General features: G+C 43.6%; 1 protein-coding gene across 1 annotated transcript in view; it reads right to left on the reverse strand.

The window, feature by feature from the left end:
• tmtc2a (transmembrane O-mannosyltransferase targeting cadherins 2a) overlaps window positions 1–18,848 on the reverse strand; it is a 50,165-nt gene that overhangs the window by 25,745 nt on the left and 5,572 nt on the right. The window lies entirely within an intron of this gene.

An 18,848-nucleotide genomic window follows, 5' to 3' on the forward strand; every position in this document is an offset into this window, starting at 1 on the left:
CAATCAATAAGTTGGACGATTTCTTAAAAACGTCCAACTGGATGAAGTTTCTGGAAAAAGGAACGATGTACTGGAATGAGTGCAGATGTTGGACTCACTACAAACTACACTCAGCAATTAGCAGCGTTGCCAGACAAGCAATCATGCCGGACTGCTCCGAAGAACCATGTTTCTTAGATCGGTTCGATTACACTGAGATCAAAACATCTGAATGAATTATTTGTAAATTGCTTGAACAATGCTGCTATTGTGATGTGATGTGATGTGCAGAGGAAGTGACAAATGGGTTCAGAGTATGAATAAAGTCACATTAAGGATCAATTCTCAGTCCTTTATTGTTCTGCAGGGCTGATGGATGCATGGCAGGTGACACAGGCAGGAGGCTCCATGGACAATGATGTGTGTCGATGACACTGTAATCATGGAAAAGAGACAGATCGCTGGGAAGAGTCATGGATGGAGTGAAGGAGAAGATGGAGATGGTTGGTACGCTATGCAAAATAAATGAACGATACATTCATGCTCTGCATGTCAACACATTCCAGTCAGACAGAGTCCTACTTCCTGATTTCACTTCATTACTCCGACAGTCTTTTATACAGCGGGCCAGAAATCACTTGCACAAAACTGAGGACAAACAACCAAAAACAACAAAGTGAACAAATTGCTTCATTTCTGAAACACTGCCGGTGGGAACTGGAAAAAAAAAACCCCAGCTCAGTCCAGCTGGTGTTAATTGTCATGATTTGTTTATCCTGTTTTCCCTCCTGGCTGCTCGTTTCGTGATCAGTCCTGATTCTTGTTCCTCTGCTCATGTATGTTTGTGTGTTACTAATCCCCCCCCCCATCCATGCTGATTGGCTCCGCCCCTGATTGTGCCAGCTGTGTGTCATTTTCCCTCTCCTTTGGAGTATTTAAGCTTCACCCTGTCCTCATGTTTGCCTCTGTTCGTCTGTTGTTCTTTGTTCATTGCTCCTTGTTAAGAGTTCTGGTTGCTCATCTGTTCTGTCTTCTGTTTTCCACCTAATTTCTACCTCATGGGTTTTTGCCTTCTTTGTTTGAAGTTATCAGCTTCCCTCCTTGTGAGAAGACTTTTGTCAACACTATAGGTAATTTAATCATTTAATTATATATGACTGTGGAAACAAAGGAAATCTCACTATAGTACATACAAAAGTGCAGCCAGAAAATTAATTTCTGTACAAAAACTGCAACGCGGCGTAGGGGGAAATCATCAGAGGAGAAAATGTGTTTAATTAATATCAATGTGGGAATCGAAAGCATCGACCGTGCTAATCCCTTTGCTTATGAGCCGCTTCAAAGCAGATGAGGGGAAAGACAATGAGGAGAGTCATAACAGCCTGAATTATCCTCCGAAAACAACACATCTCATTCTTCTTCAAAACCAGGTCACGTATTTTATTTGCATATGAGCATGAAGCATGGGTTACGAAAGGCACCGATTTTGTGTTTCCAGGAATTTTTCTTCACGCCGACTCGGTGTCAGGCTGCGATTATCATTAGCAGTGCTGCTGTGTTTGCAGAGGGGGGAAAAGGGCAACAGAAAGGGGGCCAGCCGGGGACTTCCTTTGTCTGGAGACTGTAACCAAGAGCTGAGCGTGTAAACGGAGGACAGGAGACCAGGCTGCCAGCCTGTGAGCGCTGACAAGATAAAAGACGAAGATTGACAGTAAAACAAAAACAACCCACAGACAGAAAAGCGTGCGTGAATTTGCAGATCCGGCGTCGAAGTGATAACTGCTCGTTGAATTAATTTAAATGTTTTTTCCTACGAGCCCGCGGCCCTGTCATCGGCTGAGCTGTAGTAAATTCCTCCGTTTCCCATGATTGTTCTATCAGGGAAAGGCAAGTGTGGGTTTCTCAGGCTCTCGGTTACAGCAAAACAAACTCTCCTATCTTGATATTTCTAAGGACCCAATGCATTACATCATCTGGTTTACAAACCCTCTTCCTCCTCTTTTACTGTCGGTCCTCTGTAAGCTGTTACTTATGAAATGTTAACAGTTCCACCACAGAGGTGATTGATTGGAGGGCAGAACGAATCAGGATGCAGGAACAATAAACATGTTGAAATATGATGACTGTCAGCACTGAGAGTTTTATTTAAAATGAACCTGTGTTAAATGCCTAAAAAGCAAAGGCTCAAAAGTATCCAGAAGAATTTAGAGTCATTATTCAATCTAAAGTGTTATTGTACCCTGAAAGTGTAACTGCGGCTGTGTTTCACACCCTCCTGTCCCCTCAGGCATTTAGTTAGCGCAGCATCAAAATCCAAACAGGGCTCGATTCACCCTGGCCCGGCTCCCCCGTGTCCCTCAGCGTGTCTCTGGTCTCAGCGCGCGGTGGTGATAAATAATTTAAATATTCAAATCAGCGCCAACCACTCATCTTCCTCCCCGTTCCTGCCCAGCGCTGAAGGATGAAAAGAATGCATTAGCTACGAGGCTTTGGGAATTGATTTGCGCGTGAGCCTGTAAACGCTGAAGGAATAGACCGATGCGTGCAGTGTGTGGGTCTTTGTGTTAGTCACATGTGTGCGTTTGCGGCCACAGAACCTGTGCTGATGGCTTCATCGGGGCCCGTCGCTGCAGCGGTGCAGATAGAGCGGCCTCCTGTAGCGATCGCTCTTACAGAAGGAGGTCTTTTGTATTCAGCGGCCGTATGTGGGGCAGGCAGGGAGGCTGAGGGGCACTCCTTTCACTACGCCTCAAGTACAGCATGGGTTTGGTCTTTTCAATATTCTTTCTTTCTTTTTTTTTAGTGGGGGGAGGTAAAATTTGAGGGATTTCCATCAACTGTGAAAAGAGACATTAGTGGGCGTAGATTTTTCTGCCCCCCCCCCCCCCCGACGGGATGAGGTCTTCTTTCACCTGTCCACTGCTCTCAGAAGAGGGAAAATTGGCTGTCTTTCAGTGTTTGGGTATGTGTCTTTTCAATATGCAAATGAGGCCCTCCACCGCCTCCCGAGCAGTGATCTCACCACCAGCGATTCGCTTTTTTCATGTGCTGTGGCTGCCTTCAACATTATGCGTGTTAGTCGCCACTTGCAAGTAAAAAAAGGAAAAAAAAAATACACACAATAGATGGACTTTTTGGATTAATAATTTAGTTACACAAGAAAATCTAAAAAAAAAAAATATGTGCAAATTAGACTTTTGAAATGCAAAGATATTCCGTGTAAAATTACAAGAAAAGAAGAGGAGCAGAAGAGTTTCTTGGATGCTTAAACTGTATTCAGGACACAACAAAATACAATCTAACAGAATAGAATAATAATAATATTAAGTCTCTGGCACCAAACTCTCTGCATCTCCACAATAAATGCACACCAATAAATTGTTTTGATCCTAATTTTGTTCAGACTGAACTGCCATCACTTACCATCATCAACTGACTGGATTATAGGTTTTTTGTGGCAGACTCCATCCTCCTGCCCTCCTGACCAAAGCGATAAGACAGATCAGCCTATCGTCATAAAACACAGCTGCTAATGGATCCTGACCTGGCTGGCCAAGACTTTATTTCATGGATGCCATCATCTCTTGGTCCATTTCACTCACACTTTCCATTCGCTTGCTTCTATTAAATCTGGCATCCAACCACATCTCCGTCTCCATCAATTCCTTTATCTTCATTTCTGCTTTTCAATGCACTTTGTCCACTTTCTTTCTTCCCTCACGGAACCTCCATCCATCTTATTTCTGTCTCCGAGCTCTTTTCCTCTTTCCGTCTTAACTATATGCCTGAGGAACCGAATCTGATCTGGTAGTCTGTTACAGTCCCGAGCTTTTAAAATCCCCATGTCTGGCCAAAATCTATTACATTTCCCTCTCCTTGCTGAGGAAACGGAGTGCTAATTAAACTTGCAGACAGGGAGCGGCAGCAGACAGGCCTCTTCACACAATGCTAATCTTGGGCTGGCGCACCGCTGAAGTAAACACGGCACTGATGCTGCCGGCTTTGCGCAGAGGCGTCAGGAACAAAGATGATTAAAACTCGATGAGAGGGGGAACGCTCCATACGACACACTGAAACAAATCCCCATCACAGAAGAAACTTTAATGAAAAAAAAAAAAAAGAAAAAGTTCACCCTTTATTGGGCAAGTGACCAAATTTAGTTTTCAATTTCTTCAAACAATTGGTTGACGATGACAGAATGAACGATTAGAAAGTTGTGCCATAATGAAAATTGTGAAAATGCACAACCTGGACAATATTTATCTATTTCAAAAGACTGATGTGAAAAAAAGAAGATTCAATATGATTTGCATCTGAAGGAGGGGGTCACCGGGTATTGATTTCAGTTTCACACGTGCAGCGAGTCAATGACCACTGCATCAACCAGAGAGAGAGAGAGAGAGAGAGAGAGAGAGAGAGAGAGAGAGTGTCCGTGTGGGTGGGAGTCCACATCGCCTCCGTGTTAATCCAATGCTAACAGGATTAGAAAGTGATCACAGAGTAGAAAAGACACGCACGGGGGTCACAGGTCAGGAAGTAAGCTGATTATTATGTTTGGTGCAAACTGCATGTGTGTACAAATGTCACCTCCCGTGCCATTCTCCATGTGCAATATGGGTAATATACTGTCCAGACCCCATGCGGTGGTGCTATTGGCAGGATGTTGGTGCTCAGGGCTTTGTTCCCAGCTAATGCCACAACTGGTTGAGAGCAAAAATCCTCCAATTTTCACCTCGGTGAGCTTGTTGAACTTCGCCACATGAGGCCGGTGAACACACGGAGACGGTGATCCGGTCCGCTCTGGCTTTAATCCGTGGGTACCTGCCCATCCATCACACTGCCAGGGATGAACGACCATGCGGAAAGCCATTACGCCTGCTGACTGGGCCTAAATGATTCGTTCCCTGGCTGATTATCAGGCGCCGTGGTCCTCCCACGGCGCGATGACAGGCAATAAGGAGACGGCGATGATGATGAAAGTGCAAGATGTAACAGAAGACGAAGAAACCAGACTCTCACTTCATGAGCTCATATTCACATCATTATCCTTTCTTTTTGAATGAACTCAGCTTTCTTAGCTAATTCACGCCTGTGCTATTCTCTAAGCGATTGTTCAGCCGACGGAGATACGATTCAAATATTCAGTTCCTCTTTTAATCAGCCATTTATATCTGTTTAGTTTGCATGTCTGTTGGCCGAAAGGTCAGGAAGTGAACATTTAAGGGTGTGTTCAAACACCACACGTCACCGTCTCCACCGGCCAGAACAATACCCCGAGCACAAGTGGCACTGCTACTTTCCCACACTCGGTCCCACGCCAGAGTGGCACGAATATGGGAGGAGAAGGGGGGGGGGAAAAAGCATAAATGTCCAGATAGCATTCATAAAAAAAAAAAAAAAAAAACCTCTGTCATGCTGCCCGGGGTCTGGTTGGGAAGGATTTATGCTGAGCTCTGCAGAAGCTCTTCCCTTTGCCTGATGTGCGAGATGAAATTCGACAGATTCCGTGCCCAGCTCACATGCAATTATTTGTTTCTTTCCATGGTTTGAAACGTGTTAACGGTGATCAAGTGCGGCTGGACGGCGCTCCACATAGCCGGGCGGTGATGACATATAAAACAGAGAGAGAAAATTGGCAAGAATTCCATCCGTTTTTTTATGTATTACTGTACAGTAAGTAAATCTGAGGATGAAGCCTACTTTGTATTCAAGGTACTACGCTGTATGTTTCCCTCTCCTGCCCAGCCTGTTGGATTAATAGATTAAAAATAGCCTTACTCAGAGCTGCATGCAGTTTTCCCATGCAAGAAGAAAAAAAATAAATAAAAAAAATAGAATAGACCAGTTAAATCACATTTTTTTAGCTCTACATGCAAATGTTCAACAACAGCAGCTTCCATAACAAAATGGCGTTTACAATTATTTGCGTCAGCTGGGAGAATCCGTGCATTGAGCGTATGTTTACAGCGGGGAAATGCTTGTTATTTGAGTGTTTATAGGAATATTGTTTCCTGATAAAGGTAGCTTCCTTCCAATTTCATGGTAAATATCCTGATGCACACAGGATCTCCTCAGTCTGTTCACAATTTTACTAAAAATATAAACGCAACGACCTGAACTCCACCTGTTTAACTCAAACTATTTATCATTTCAAATGTTTCTGTGAGCATTGGTACTCCGCTTCTCCCCTGGAAAACAAGCATGAGAAGCTCACTGCTATAGGTGATAGTATAAGGGTGTGTGGTTGTTCTGTGATGGAATGGAGATTGTTTTCCTGTGATAGGAGAGTAAAAGATGGAGGGATAACATATTTTAACCATGTGACTGCAAGTAGTACTCGATTACCTGACCCGAACCAAACACACACACAAACACACACAGTCAAAAATCTGATCTCTTGTTTCCTATCATTGTCACACAGCACAAGCTTTTCTAAACTACTGATATGAATCGGACAAATCAGTTTTATCTGCTCCTTTGAAACACTTTCCCATGAAAAAAAAAAACAAGTTGATGAAAAATGTTATTTGTTACACTCATCCTTTGCACTCAGGCGGTCAGGTTTTATCAGTATTTATTGATTTAACTGCGACAATCAAAAGGAGCACACATGTGGATCATAACTCCTCATCACTGAGTCCATCTGTTTTAGTTTCATCACCGTCGGGCCCGACAGGTCAGCTCATAGCTGATTCAGATAAAGTCTCCTCTACATCCTCCGCCCCTCCTGGCCGGCCCGTCGGGGCGAGCAGATTTCTTCCGGGGGCTCCGGGGCTTCAAAGAGGCAGAAACAGTGTGAGCTAAACACCAGGAAGCTGGCCGTCTCTCTTTTGTTCGGGCAGCGGAGCTGCTTTCATGTCGCCTGAGAGGCTGGTTTCCTGATTAGCTAGACAACTAAACACAAACGAGCCAGGGGTCGACTCAGAATCTAAATGTGCGCTGACTTGAAATATGTACACACGCCGATGCACAGATTAAATGCACATGTGAATATCAAACATAATTCCATTTAAGCAGTCTCCGTGTTGCAAAAACTCGGTTTCCATTAATTTGACAAGTGCTGTGAGAGATCAGAGGAACAATCAGCTCCACAGGATAAAGGAAACTGCATTTAAATTACATTGTGTTCAAGATAAATCCCTTTATTTATCACTCTAAATAAATTATATTTTATTACTTCCTCAGTACAACGACCTGCATTAACTTTAGGTGTTATCTTGGAAAAAAAATTGCCAGAATCGCTGTTTTTGCACATCTTTTATAACAATTCTGGAGCAACAAAAGCTAAATAAGTTCAGTTTGTTAGAAAAAGGGCTAAATAGAGGCCACAAAGCATTTTATCTGATCAATTACCCAGCGATGTTTGGTGGATTTCCCTCTAGAAAAGACATGTTCAATACTCTCATGATTAAAAAAATTATGAACCTAATCACCGACAACCGTCAGCAAATTGATCACCGAGCCTTTATCTCCATCTAAATGACTGATTGATCACTTTCCATTAGCCGGCCACACAAAATCGAGGTGATCTGACAACAACGCCACCGCTGGCACCTGTGTTAAAAGCAGGCCAGGCCCTTGGCAGCGCTCCCTGAGTGATGGTGTCAATAAAAGCCTGTGATGAATCTTCGTCCTCGCCAGAAGGAAGGCTATGGGAAATCAATCGCTAATAAAACTAATGCTTTACGCTTCCCCAAGAGGAAAAATAGAGTAGATGCAGAGAGGGAAAGATTGAGTTGGGATTTAAGATGGTAAGCTCACAATTTAAAAGCAAAAAATGTGGATTAAAGATTTTTGATGTCGTCAAAGCACGATGCAGAGCAGTGCATTTTTCACCAAAAAAGAGCCAGTAATGCTGGAAAAACCAATAGATGCCAAGATTTAGAGAGTGTTATGGTTCAATTCATCAGCAAATTGCACTTTCACACTTTCTTGAGCACTGCGAAGACCACCAGGATCTCTTATGGAAAAACACGGCTGCATACTGCTGTGTTTATCCCTCGTACATCAAGCAGGGGAGCCTTCATTTGCAATTTATAGGCTTTTGAGAAGTCTCACCTAATAAAAATGGCATGTGCTGACAGTATCGTGCTGCCCAGCAGCATTTGCAATGCCCGGCGCATTAAAATGAGCCGAGCGTCCAGGAGCGCCGCTGAGAGTTTTACAGGTTTCCCTCGAAAACCTTTGCCTTTCCCACACAGTCAGCTCTTATCAGTGACTCCGCGGCCAACTTCAACACCCCTCCAGCCATCCATCCATCCCACCCGCAGGTTCCAGCCAGAACCCACCAACCTCCGGCGCGCCGCGAGAAAACAAATGAGCGGCCAATCAGAGCTCGATTCTCCATCGAGCTCGAGCTCGACAGTTAATTACAGCATCTGACGGCGAATGGGTAATTAGAGTGGCCTCCCCGAGCTGCCTGCATCCACAGTGATAAATGTGATGCTTGATTAAAAATGGACCGAATACTGTTCCCTGACTTAACCAAACAATGCATAAATCAAAGCTGTTTACAGGCTGCAGAAATGATTTACAATGCCAGACAGATGTTTTTCTGTCTCAGCTTGCTGCTGCTTACAGAGATATTGTTGCTTCTGCAGGAATTTAGACAGCATTGCGCTGCTTCACTTTTGTCTGAATTCATGTTTTCTTTTCTTCCTATAGAGTCACGCTATGTAAAAACAAGCTAGAGTTCCTATGCACACAAAAAAGTTGCATTTTCCCCCACATTTACTTGCTAAAAGTCAGTGTGAAAATTGGTTTAATGATAAATAATAAAGCACCAAACCAACTGATGATGGAAATAATGTAATAAAACTATAACCTGCAGAGCCTCTTCAATTCAATTTGTCAAAATATGAACTTATTAAACACTTGATTTGTGTCTTATTAGAAGCTTATGAAGTTTCCCGAAAAGTCTGATTTACTATGATCCTGTTCAAGACTTGCTAAATTGCACACGCATGCAAATCACTTCCACTTTCAGTTTGCATGCATTTTTCGGGTGATTAACTGAGAACACCAGTATTTAGATCAGGATCATTTGCCTGCATAAGTTCATATTTAGTGGAGCACATACTGCAGCGAATTGTGTTGTTAGTTTGCTTGCTTTGCCATCATCGAGCTCGATGTATTGGTAGAGCAAGTTGTCAGACATATCAGAGCTTTGCTGCAAAAAAATAGACATAGATGAAGCCAAAGCTCTGGGGAAAAAAACATTATTGTTGTGTGGAGTCACAACTAAAGGGAGAACCGAAGTACATTTCAATTTCAAATGTACCGAAAGCAGACACAATCAGAAACAGTGTTTACAGACGTTGTAAATCACACCGCAGGTTATACATTAATCATAAACTCCTCCTGGCATTTTGTACGATCTGGAAAACACAAACAATATTACATATTTATGAAGACGAACGCTCTAAATCGATCGTGCGTGTGTCTGTCAGACGCAATCCTCGATGTGCCTTATTAGTAGATTAGCTTGCACGCGCGTGTGTGTGTGTGTGTGTGTGTGTGTGTGTGTGTGTGTGTGTGTGTGTGTGTGTGTGTGTGCACAATGTCCTGCACAAACCTTAGAAGCAGGTCCACAGTGTAAATATGTGGTTATTATTTTAGGTGGAGTGGTATAGATATATCGCCACTATCCAACACATGATGTCTTGTTTTTTTTGGGTAAAAAAATCCTCCAGAAGCTCTTTCCTTTCCCTATTTCCCCTCACCTGCTTAATTCATTTTACCTTCTACAATCAATCCCACTGGCCTAGTTCCACACAGATGCTGGCGGTTGGCACAGTGACCTATAAAAATGTCCACCTTGAGCCACCTGAACTCATCATTATGTACACCCTGTCCCCCCCCCCCCCCCCCCCCCCCCCCCCCCCCCACCTCCCACCCTGGAATGGAAATGGGGAACTGGAGCAGCGGGGACAAGTACGGCGTCTGGCATTGACTTCTCTCCATGGGGAATAGATGGATGTCGCCGGGTCATGAAGAGTCGCGGCGGAGAAAGTGGCTGCCAATGTTCTCGGCTCACTTTTCACCTCAGTCCAGCTGTATCATTTGCATGCACATATGTTCAGATTTCACCCACACATGGGCGGAGGACCAGGTGTGGACACAAAGCATCAAAAACACCGTGTCCAGAGTGTTGCAGGCCCACTTTATATTCACTGGAATCAACAGCATGGCAGACCTTGGCAATGTCCAACTGGGTTTGGGGAAAAAAAGTTCCTTTTTATTCAGTCTGCAACAAAAATCAGTGTGTCAGACCATGAAAACAATTGAACTTGAAGTAATGAACTGACAACTGGTACTTGCTCTGCTGCAAAGCGGTGCGCAGTTAAAAAAGAAAAAAAGAAAAAGTTGGAGCCGTTCCTGTTGAAGGATAATCACAAGTGGATGTGAGGAGTCTACATTTCGTGGTACAGGTTTGTTGAACTTCTGTTCGGTAACTTTACAGAGAGCAGATCACTTTTAATCCGCCGCGGGGATTATAATGAGGACGAGTTTAATTGCCGATGACAAATCATGCATCCAGTGGAGGATCGGCGTTGCTGCAGCGCTGCCAAGGGAGCAGCTGGAGAAACAAAGCAGCATTCTGTTTCTACTCAAAAGCTTTCTGTCTCTGATTAGAAAAAAAAAAAAATCACTTTAAAACTTCGCCTGAAATGGTTTGTAATCTGATCACAAATTTAAAAAAAAAACAAAAAAATGCCGAATGAAGAGGATTTGTGTGCATACATTGTATGTAAAGAACGGCTGTGGGTTGTGCAGGGAACACTCGGGAGCGGCGAGGCTTCTTTCTGTTTTGACAGCTTTCTGCAGTCAGATTCACTCGCAGCATTTGTAATGGCCGAGTGAGCCGCACCAACAGAGCGCACAGCACTGTATCCAATCCGGAATAGGGCCTCCTTTCTTCTGCCGTGACCAGTTGTCACATTCCAGCATTAGCCAGAGAGAAACGGCAGCTAAAGAGGGGTACCAAGGGGGCCAACCCAAACCAAATCTGTCTTCCTTTCAAGGATCTGTGCTAATTATCTCAGATCTTTTCAAATTCTGATCTGTGATCTGTTGAACATGGCTGGTACAACGAAGCCATTTGCCTGAACTCAACTTTAACATTGGAACCAATGAAGTCATCCCAAAGGTGCAAACCCCATCCATTTGACCCTCAACTTTGGACAAAGCTAAACTCGACTAAAGTAGTTTTGAGGTACTTTTACTCGAGCCGCACTTTTATTCGGCCCTGGAAACCCCTGAGCATTACGAACTCCGACAAGTGCAAATGATCAATGGATTACGAAACCAACACAATGCTGTGTATTAAAGATATGTCACAAACACTTTTCTGCAGGAGGTTTAATACAATCCACGTTTGTCAAGCTTTCAGCAAGAACTCTATGATATATGGCCTTGTTGAAAAGCTTCAGGAAAGTCCATTATAAAACTATAAAACGCATTGTATAACATCATAAAAGTGGCATATTGCCGTCTGAGAAGGACTGAGGGAACAAGCAGACATGATGTCATGGTCCAACGCCATGACATTCACATGGAGGACTTTGCTTCGCTGCGATTTTATGCAAACTCGCACTTTTCATCATTCTTTACGTAAACAGAGAAGAGAAGAATGTGACGACGGAAGGGAACTGAAACTCCTCACTTGTATCCTCATTTGAAGCGGATGAAGCAATGCTCTGCTTACCAAACTTAGTGTAGTGCCGCAAAAAGACGAGAAACAACCATTCGGGGAACACCAGCAAGAAGAACAATGGCTTGTTTATTCTGTACAAAGTCAAAATAAGTTCAGATGCTGTATCAAACTCAGGCATCAAGCAGACATTCCAGGAAATCAACGACTCCTCACTGACTTACTCAGATTAACGCATAGTAATTCAAATTAGTTGTATCCATTTCATAGCACTGTGTTTCTTCTGCCTTTGGAAAGAAGCTGAACTGCAAAGTTTTCTGAAAGTCCCCAATTAGCTCTGAATTCTCTAAACTTATCTGATTATGAAACAGACGACAACAAGCTGAACTGTTCATTTTACTTCCCGAACAAACATCCTTCGTGTCTCCGACGGGGTTGGGGCCAGGTCAGTTTCTCCTTCCGATAACGCTATCTGTGAGCAGACTGGCGGTCATGGCAGAAAACATCAGCGTGGCCACCGAGTGTAGATTGAATTGGCATTGTCAGCCACGCCGGTAATGGATTGACTGGACGTGTTATCATGGTAATGAGCAGACCCTGGGCGATGTGTGTGTGTGTGTGTGTGTGGTTGAGACGGCACCGTCACACTCTGTAGTGACTTCTAATCAGACTGCACACACACATCAGCCCAGCAGAGACAGGAATCTGCAGCGGGACAGTGAACTGGAATGTTTAATTTGATCAAATTCACATTTTTAAAAAGCAACTGAGTGCCTTGGATGGCGAATTTCTTTTCAACGGGGGGGGCAACCAATCATTGTATTGACAGAGTCTCAGCCCCCTGCTGTGTGCTTCTTATCAAAGTGAAAATGAATACACACTGCAGAGCTCGGATGAACCGGTCATGTTTTGATCTAAAGCAAAAACATGCATTATTCAGTGACCTCCTGTACAGTCCGCCAGATTAAAACATGAAAGTAATACATTGCATGGGTGAACTGTAAAGGAGATAAAACTGGGCGGTGTTCGTCGCTTCCCTCCAATATCTATGAAAAATAAATTACAGTGTTGTCAGAGCTCATCATGAAAGCACTTTAGCTACAGTGGCTTCACCCCAGCCGCTGATCTATGAATATCAAAACGACATTTTGAAGATGGATAAATATAGTGGCTGGTGTATCTATCTAAAAAAAAAAAAAAAAAAAGGAATATGAACAAAACAAGCACAATCAAAGGCAGATTGTGAGAGTTTGTGGGAGTCAGAGCTGCTGTGTGAAACAGCAATTCACCTTATTTTCAGCTCACTGAAAGAAAAGCCACTGATCCCACTGAAATAAGGAGCTCAATCTGTCTTGGTGAGATGGGTGAGCAGACTATTGAGCAGCGCTTAAAAAGGGCACTGCCTCAAAATGGGGAAATTGGCGTAAATGTATCCTGACCCTGACTGGGTAATTAAGGAGGATAGTTAACTTGAAGGATGACGGGCCTTGCTGTTTCAAACGCGGAGTAATGGATTTTCAAACCCGTCCAAACCTGAGTGACTTGGTGTTTCGATCGGGCAGGAAATGTCAGCCCACAAAACCCAAAACTGTGGCTATATGGCAAAAACAGGAAATTGCAATGTTCTGTCCAGCTTAGATTGAAGCCGTGCTGTTTTCCTATTTTCGTATACAGCAACAATTTTAAGCACAATGGCATATTCTTCTATTTTAGACCGTCCACAATAATTCTACCCCGTCTTTTCATAATACAGCGTGTGTCATTGCTCCTCTAAATAGATTTTCATTGTACAGCGGTGGGAGAACCGCTCAACAACAAAACCGAGCTGACGCATCCACGTTTCCTCTATCTGTATCATCTATGGTGGTTTTCCACTTTTAGGCACTTATCAGGAGGAAACAGGAAAAGGAGAAAGGCTATTTCCCTTTGCAGAGTAAATCAAGGGAACCAATATGAGCGTGCTCCGGTCCAGGAGTGTCAAACGCTTTGCCCAAGGGCAAAATTCAGCTCATAAAATGAGTTTGCAAAGTGTAAAAGCATCATAGAATTGATTAAATGCATTTTTTTTTTTTCAGTGAAAGTACTTGCTGTTCCCACAGAAACCATCACGCAACACTGAGACTCAGAGAAGTGAAAGTTGCAGTACTTGTGAACTAACATTAGCATCAAACCCATAACTCGAGGGCGAGGCTGTGAATACTAAAAGCTGCAGAACTCCTGTGTCTGAGAAGCATCTGGGTTTTGCAAACTGCTGTGAGGAAAAAGAAAACTGTTATGAGCTGGGTCTAATTGTCATGTTTTGTGAAAGGTGCAAGAAAATGAAGGGGTTTGCATTGCAAATTCATCAATACAACAATATCAACATGTCAAGCATGCATTCCAACAAGCCTGACTGAACTGAGATAAAATGTTGTTTCCCTTCACTGTGCACTCATACTCTGTGTGTGCAATTAATGAATTTAAAAAGTTAGTGATTGATTGCCCAATTATTTCTTAGAATTCTTTCACATCAATCCCAAAAATCAATCAAAATGTGGGAAATGCAGACATACATGTGATTGAAAACAACCCAAAAAGAAAAAGAAAAATAAGAAAACAAAATCACAGCCAAGCCAGAGCCGCAGCGAGAGAAAAGAAAACACAGTTATATATTTATCGTGATATTTGGCTGCATTTTCGCATATTTACCTAAAAACCACTTGGTAGTTTTATAGTTGAGGTCCATTATAATAACAGTCCAGCTTCATCTTTTATCCATTCTCGCCATTCTTGTTAATGTTTATAATAGTTGTCTGCACTTGTGTGTATGTGTGTGTGTGGGTGTGTGTGTGTGTGTGTGTGTGTGTGTGTGGTTTCACTACATGAGAACTACATCGTTTTCAGCATTTCTGCTGCTTTCTTATTTCACCCCTATTGAGATGAAACACTGTACGAGGCCCCTGAACCAAAATGAGTTTGACACCTCCGCCAGAGTCCTTTTAACTTTTCCATAAATCCAGTCAATGCGATCTAAAAATGCCTTTTATGCTGCTCTTGAAGAGGAAACGTGTTAAATAAATACCAACTGATCAACAACAGCTTCAATGTCATCACGTCACCATCGATACGTTTTACTACCACTGCATGTAAATGTAGCCGCTCTCCCCTGAACCTTGAATCCTTCCAGCTCTCACACCGACTCCCTCGTTCTCCCCCTCTCCGGTTTTTATGAAGTGCGATTCACAAACTGATTTTCCCTCTCTCACACACACACACACACTCACACACTCACACTGGGAGCTCTGCAGGCGGCCTTATTCTGACCCAGAAATCCGTATGCATATTAGTCTATTTCACAAAGGCGAGCTGAAGTAGCCATGCATGATGATTGAAAGAGTGTGTGCAGTGCGCAGCTCGGGTTCAGTGCCAGGGTTGCCCACCTAATGGATCTGTATTGGTTTTGTGAAGCGCTTGGCACTCGGAATAATAATTAAGGCAAGACTCTGTACACTGAGTTGAATTGGAGTTTTGTTCCAGCTTGCAGGGCATAAACAAGTGTTGCCTCTGCGGACTCGATGGATTTGAAATGAGATGTTTGGCAGCGTAAAAAACATTTGTTTCTCACTCTGTTCAGGAGGAATTTCTCGCAGCTCGGCTCAATACCTGAGCCTTAGGGGGGCGAGCATTATTGCTTTAGGTGATGATAACAGGAGGCGCCTTGTAGGGCGAGCCTCAAACTTTATGTGCATATTTTGTTGGTAGCAAAGTTGAAAGCATCCAGCAGGCACGTCTGAAAATGATGCACACTGGGGGGAATACGTTCAGAATACCTGGGTTCTGCTGGAGACTTCTCCGCCAGAAGTGAGAATCAATCAGAACGTCACATCCAAAGACTATACTGCATATATCCCCAACATTAGGCCGCTTACCAAGAGCTTTACAAATCTTTCTTGAAGGCCTGGATGTGTTTTAATCAGCTTTGCATAAAAATGAGAAACAATGGGAAAATACACCCCGGCTCCAAATACAGGACATCAACACGTGTGTTAATAATTTTCTCGTCTAACTTTTCCCAGCAAAAGCAAATACTCATATTCCTCAAAGTGTTTAGCTACTGATTTCAACAGCAGTGCAACACATGTCAGATGTTTCCTTTTCCATCCCAGCCTCCCAACTAAAAACAAAACACACACATCCCAGATCCCACCAACCTGACACTTTTCAGGAAAAAAAAAAAAAAACCTGATTCAGCACCCCGATTATTTCCAGTATAGAATGCTCCGCTATCACCGGGAAAGCGATGGAAGTGTCAGTGGCCATTAGAAACACAAACACATCAACAGCCGTGCGTATCCTGTTCGGGTTTTGGACCGGCTTCCTGATTCATGTCACTTTAGAGTCAGTTTTCACGTCCAGAATTGATGGCGTGTCATGAAACCCGACACACAAAGTGTAGCAAGAAAAACACATGTTTGATTCTGTTTTCTGACAGCTGTGCAGGGACAGAGGAAAAGCACTGCAGTCACTGAAAGACGAGACTGAACGGCTATTGATTGCAAAAAGGTAGGAGGGGTAATCGTGCGATCCCCAGCTTGGGGTTGGTTTTGTGTTACGCCCCAACTGCTGTAACTTCCTTTAGACGTCCACCTTGTAGTTTTCGGAGTGAAAGTGGACGCCAGCTTTTAACTGTAACCCAACTCCATGCTTACAAAGCACGCCGTGGTAGAAATCCAACCCCCTGCTGATCAACGCGCTCACGAAGAGGTTTGTTTAAAGAAGAACATGATGAACGCACACGTGCTCGACCTCCATCGCTTTATGTGAACTTTTCATCCCGCCGTATCTCGCATGGGTGTTACGTGACAAATCTACGCCTTCTGGTATGTGGAAGCTAAAGAGTCGTCGGGCGGTTTGTCCATTGATTCCACAGTCCTGTGATTCGCATATGGTGTGGACGGCGGGAGGGTCGCGGGACTGAGGTTCAGCGGTCGTGTCTTGGCAGACGGGCGGGGCGGCGTCTGCGGCCCGCGGAGCGCGAGGGCCAGCCAAGGGTGAGCGGCAGCCTCAGCCATGCATCACTGGGATCCAACGAGACAAGGAAGGGGGGACAACCTATAAATAAACAAACCCATCTCCTCTCTGCGGCTCAGTAAGTCCGTTCAGAAGCATGGGTTAATTAAGCTCGTCACGCTCAGTAAATCTTTCAAGCTCACATCACCATAGATCTGTTATTGTCAGATCAATTCTTTGCTAATTGAATGGGACGTTTGTTGACTTAATTTTTCTTGATTTTTGTGCTTTTCTGCTTTTGACTTCTGAAATCGAACCAGCAGGTATGAAATAATGCTGGAGTGTTGAATTAAAATGCACGAAGACATTTTATTTTCAAAATTACCAACTTCCTGTCTGGCCTGACATAAAATAATCTGAATATGAATATTGTCCTTTGACTTGCAGATGAAGGAGGTTCAACTTGAAATGGAAATAGCTTTCAAAAAATGTCTGATACTGTATCGTGCGTGACTTTCGTACCATTTCATTTTGAAGAACAATTTATTCTGCGCGTGTGAAAGCTTGATGCCATTTCCAAGCAAGACGCTGCAACGTCGAAAATCAAACATCTTAACTTGGCGCCACGAGACAAGAATTCCAACCTTTCACCATCTCCGTTCCCACCAGTCTTAATTTGCGGCTTGACAGCAGTTTCAAAGCCGCCATATCTGTTAAAGTTGACCACTAAGTGCTTCAATTGACCAAATCTGCAAGTAATCACGATGAGATTATTTGCTCTTGCGATCCTATTGTTAAAACGATAGCTGGAGCCATACACCCAGCATCGAAGGACTGCAAAAAAACAAGACATGAATCCCAACACGTTTGAAACCAGGGGAGCGAAAACATGTGTTAATGTTTAAGTATATTGGGCGAGCGCATATGACGGTGACACATCAACAGAAACGCTTTTTTTTTTTTTTTTTCCCCACCACCAAACCACACATTTCATGAGGTTTGCCGGCTTCTCCTCGAAAACACATTATCCTTTATGTACGAAAATCTAGTTAAAAGCCTCTCGCCTCAAAACCCGATCAAATTACCATTCATAAACACTTTTTTCATCAGTCCGCCTCGCCACACTGTTCACTTTAATTTAGTCTTCAGGCCGCCTCGTGGTGCGCACAGTCAAAACTCCTTGTGACAGACGCAGGCTTTTTCACCTCAGCTGAATTACTCAACGCGCGCAGTTCAGTCAAAGGGATTCTGCTCAAACCGTCGCATTAGCCGACTTCTTCTCCCCCCCCCCCCCCCCCCCCCCCCCAATATTTACCTGCTCCGAGCATACAGTGTAACTTAAACACCCACCAGCACAAGTAGGGCACGTGTTTTCAATAATTGCTCGAGCAGAGGCACGGCGATCTCAGGCAGCGCTGACTACAGAAACTGATCACAGGAACACCGACACACGCAGGAGGTCTCATCAGTGGAGAACAAGACGGGGGTGGCTTTCTATTAACTGCAGGAATTTAAAAATGACCAGTACACGATGTTCATACAATGATTGCGCTCACAGACACTGATTTGAAGTTGTTTCAGGCCATCCACTGACTTTGATCCAACCTTTTTTTTTTGCTCCGTCTGACATCTCCACCAATTCCCTGTAAAATTACGAGTCGCTTTCTACAGTAACAAAGAGGAGCAATCAGCCTTGGGAGCAGGGCAGGGAACAGATAAGCTATCTTCCTGCTGTGTGGTCTTGTATCTTGTATTTTGACTATAGGACGTCCACCTCGGCTCTCTTCAGGGGTCATGTAAAGCCCAGATTGATCTGGATCAGGCAGAGCCAGAGAATTGCAGCATGATGAATTTTATTACCTTTGTCTGAGAGCAAAGAAATGCAGCTATAGTTTAAGTGCATGAAAATTGAATGCGATATCTTTTTACATCTGAAAAAGTAAATAATTCCAATGAAAAAGAAGTTAAAGTTTTAACTGCATGCCATTTTTAGCTACGCATAAACTGCAGCAAAAAGTCAAAATGCCATGATCTTTCAATTGTGCAAAAAAATCAACAATTCAGTTGAAGTTTCTTTGTAATTTCTACACTTTGCGAAGTCATAGGTCATCCCACAGCCCGGACTGAACCCTCTTGCGGCCCGTTTCGGCCCATATGTTAGACATTTTTTTTGGCCAGGCTTGATACGCTGTTGAACCGAGTTGGGATTGGCAAAGCGGACCGAGTC

This window comes from Salarias fasciatus, chromosome 17 (genome assembly GCF_902148845.1).
Source record: "Salarias fasciatus chromosome 17, fSalaFa1.1, whole genome shotgun sequence".
Classification (NCBI taxonomy): domain Eukaryota; kingdom Metazoa; phylum Chordata; class Actinopteri; order Blenniiformes; family Blenniidae; genus Salarias; species Salarias fasciatus.